Source organism: Equus caballus, chromosome 1 (genome assembly GCF_041296265.1).
Source record: "Equus caballus isolate H_3958 breed thoroughbred chromosome 1, TB-T2T, whole genome shotgun sequence".
Taxonomy (NCBI): domain Eukaryota; kingdom Metazoa; phylum Chordata; class Mammalia; order Perissodactyla; family Equidae; genus Equus; species Equus caballus.
This window is the reverse complement of record NC_091684.1, coordinates 79,908,091-79,912,310: the sequence shown is the minus strand read 5'-3', so window position 1 is coordinate 79,912,310 and position 4,220 is coordinate 79,908,091. Positions and strand designations below refer to the sequence as shown.

Below are 4,220 nucleotides of genomic sequence, written 5' to 3'. Positions count from 1 at the left end.
TACCTAATAACTAGTGATGTTGAACTTCTTTTCATGTGCCTGTTGCCATCTATATATCTTCTGTAGAAAAATGTAGATTCAGATCTTTTGCCCATTTTTTAACTGGGTTGTTAGTTTTTAATTGTTGAGATGTATGAGTTCTTTATATATTTTGGATATTAACACTTTATTGGATATATAGTTTGCAAATATCTTCCGTGGATTCCATTTTTAAATAAAATCTTATGCCAAAGCCCAAAATATAAAACCACAAATTGATGTTTTATTGGCATAAATTTATGCTGCATCAAATTTACAACATTTGTTAATTAGAGATTCAATCAATTGACATCACAAGGAATATTTTATTTAACAAAAATTTTTGAGAGGCCAGCCCAGTGGTGGAGCGGTTAAGTGCGAATGTTCCACTTTGGCAGCCTGGGGTTCACCGGTTCAGATCCCGAGTGCGGACATGGCACTGCTTGGCCAGCCATGCTGTGGTAGGCATCCCACATATAAAGAGAACGAAGATGGGCATGGATGTTAGCTCAGGGCCAGTCTTCCTCAGCAAAAAGAGGAGGATTAGCATCAGATGTTAGCTCAGGGCTAATCTTCCTAAAAAGTAAATAAATAAAAAATTTTGAAATACTGATAATAGCCCTACCAATTGACTTATTTCTACATATTATTTTTAGTTGTAGAGAGTTGAGAAAGGTCTGGCTCTATCAAATAAGTAGTTGAGCATGCTAACAATTTTTAAATAATTCACTTTGCAACTGTGGATGCTCTTTCATCAAATTCATCCAGATTGGGGGTTGGTGAAATCTTTCTGTAAAGAGCTAAGTAGTAAACATTTCAGGCTTTGTGGGTTATACCGTGTCTATTACAACTCCTTTACTCTGCCCTGTGTCTCAAAAGCAGCCACAGACCACATGTAAACAAATAAGCTTGGCTTTGTCCCAGTAAAACTTTATTTATGGGCACAGAAGTTTTCATTTCATACAATTTTCATGTTACAAAATATTCTTCTTTTTATTTCTTTTCAATCATTTAAAATGAAAAACCACTCATAGCTGACGGGCCCACAAAAGCTGGAGGTAATTGGGATCCAGCCGGCGGTTTGCTAAGCCCTGATGTAGGTGCTCAGGAGAATAGTGGGACATTTTTCTTCCAAAGTCGAATCACTAACCAAAAAAGCGCTAAATGATTCTTTCAAATCATTAATTAGTAAATATACAATCTGAAGGAAATCAAAGAATGTTTTTCTATTTCTTGCAAAAATATTTTCCTAATATATCTTTGAAACATTTGAATGTCAAACAATGTCATTTAAAAAACAAAAGCTTAGATATCCCATTATCCATCTCTGCAAAATAGTTAAGCAAAGTTTTGAAACAAATTTATTTAATTTTGCAGATTGAGTTTAAACTTTTCTGTTTTTTCATTGCCAAATTTTTCTTCAGTTGGAATCATCTTAATATTGTAACCCTCGTGGCCTGAACTAAATTTCTTCCATTTGTTAGAACTATCAGCAAAACATAAAAACTGAGGTAATCATGTTATATCCAGCAGTATTTAGCTGGGTAGAGCGTCTACATCAGTAAAAAAATATATTTTATATATATATATACACACACACATATGTAGATTATGACATACATGTCTATAATGATATGTAATACAAACAGTGAATATGTGTTTCATTTAAACACTCCTACCCTATTACATCTTCTCCAGAGACAGATCTCAAGCTTTGTCACAAAAAGGCAAGTCCTTACATAACATCACGAACAATTGTTAGTAAAATTGTCCGTTTCTATAACATTATTCAATCCTGGTTTGAAAGGTCCAAACATAGTGCTTATTCATGCAACTTACCATATTTTACCCCTAGGTGCATGGAATGTAAGCTAACACCATTATCTTAAGCTCCACTAAGAAAGGAAAAACACTGCCAAAGATACAATGCTTTCTTACATCTTATAATTTAATTTTATAATTCTTAGAAGAATTTCTTTGAACTTATTCAAATTTTTTTAAATCACATAACATTCTCTCATAAAATGAAAAATAGAAGTGGAATAAAATTGGTTAAGATGTTTATGAACCTTCACTAGCCGCCCCCGTTGTGCTTCCTGCTGCCCGAGTGGGGACGACTGGCCCTGCAGGGGTGCTGCTCCCCTGTCCTCAGGACTTTCTCATCCACGCCTCCCACTCGGAGCTTCGCGGTGCAAGGGTGGGTGAGGAAACTGCCACCCGGTGGCCACTGGCCACTGGTGATCCTCAAGTGCAAGCCCGCTTCACATCCTTAAGATGGGAATGAATCATGCACCCCAAAGCCCATAAAACACAAGGCGGCCATTTATTTCCTGCCCCTGGGGCTGCTGAGCTGGGGACACAGAAGCTGCGGCAGTTTTTCCAACTTACCTGATGGTGTATTAAAAACTACCTGAATGGAAAGTTTTCTTTTGGGCAGTTGTGAATGTGTCAGGTTTTACATAAGACAAATCTTGCTCACTTGCATCAATATATTTTGCAAAGGAAATAAAACAAAGAAACCCAGAACATGGGCACTCTTCCCCCCACAGAAACACAAAACCCCCCGGTCTCATCCTTTGAACTAAGCCTTCGAGTCAGGGCAGAGCCTCCTGGATCCATCTCTGGGCTCTGTCACCAGACGGTGGCACAAATCACGTTTCCCAAAGACTGCTCATCTTACACACTTTATGTCAAGTGTCCCCAAATAAGAAATGTTTTCCTCTCACCTTTTGTAACTTCTGTTTCTTATGTGTAATAGAGGTAACTTCTACTGTACCTCCCTATGCGGGTATTTTATGTTCTCATTTCATTTATTTTTATCATTTTTCAGTAACACTCAATTTGCACTGAAATAGTTGAAAAACCTAGTTTCCTATTTACTCTGTTTTATTTTCAAAAGATATCTTACTTTGGAAGGATCAGCATAAGCCTACTAAGGGCCCAAAAAGGCATTGGGCAGGATAAGCGGGGGCCCAGATAATACAGGTGACGTCGCCCTCTGGACTGGGAGGCGCTGCCTCACCTTTGCCACCCGGTTCACAGGCTCGTCTGCGTGGTGGCACCGGGTGGAATATTGATCGGGAGATTCGCATGGTATCACTTTACAGGCAGCCTAGCCAATCTCTTTGTATATACCACAAAGCTCTTTTTTTAAATTTTTCATTTTTACCAGGTAGTCAATCTAGTTTTTGAGTCATTGTTCCAATTTGCCTGAAAAAAAGGCACTTATAAATAACGAAAGTGAAACAGAAGCATGCAAAACTCACAATAACCACAAAAACCACATGCATGCCTTGACAAGATCACGCACCAATAGACACAGTGCTTACAATAAGAGTGAACAGTAACATTGCCAGCTCAGGCCTGGCACTGCTCTAGGTCTCTGCATGTTAGCTCATTCAACCCTCACAACTACGCCATGACAAAGGCATGATTAGCACCCACTTTACAAGTGAAGAAACTGAGGCCCAGAAAGGTGAAGCATGCCTGCACAGAAAGGGAATAACAGCCCCGAACTCACCCAGTGATCTGGACTCAGATTCTAAGGACTCCTGCTGTTTGCGGCCAATCTTGTTCAGTGCTATGGTCACCTTGACAAGCAGCCACATGCAGAGCTACAGACTCCTAAGCATGACTCACACACAGGGGATCTACAGGAACGCACAGAGAGGGCAAGAGAGGCTTTAGTGTGAGGTTGGCCCAGCAGCAGTCTGGTTAGCACATGTGCATTGTGTATATAGCCCGCCTGGGTGTGTGTGACTTTTCATAATTAAAATACATATTTTTATAAATATATATACACATACTATATATGTGTGTATATTTATCTGTATCTATACTTTTAAATCTTTAAAATTTTCTGAAATCAACATTTATAAAATCTGTTTGATGGATACGTGAATGTTTTCTCTACTATTCTCTGTACTTTTCTGTCTGGTTGAAATATGTTTTTAAATATTTTATAATTTAAAAAGAAGGAAAAAATGAAACCAAATGTTTGCAGAACCTCTGAAACTTCACAAGAGCCAAGGTCCCCCCCCGCCAGGAGCCTAGACTCTGAAGAGCAAATAGGAGTGCATCCAGGCCCCTTTGCCTGGTGGCCTTCCCTCTTCACTTCCTGGTGAGCTCCTCAGCCCCCTCACCTCCTGCAAGGCTCCGCCCACTTTCTGTTTCCTCCTTCCTCTTGGCCATTGTCCTCCCAG

The 4,220-nt window shown here is 39.3% G+C and overlaps 1 long non-coding RNA gene across 1 annotated transcript; it reads right to left on the bottom strand.

Annotated features, from left to right (window-relative positions):
* Positions 1 to 242: 242 nt before the first annotated feature.
* LOC138916369 (uncharacterized) lies at positions 243 to 3,668 on the bottom strand. The gene is made up of 2 exons (XR_011423576.1): positions 3,539 to 3,668; positions 243 to 594 (listed from the first exon to the last, which is right to left on the bottom strand). It is a non-coding gene; the product is annotated as an uncharacterized lncRNA (long non-coding RNA).
* Positions 3,669 to 4,220: the final 552 nt, after the last annotated feature.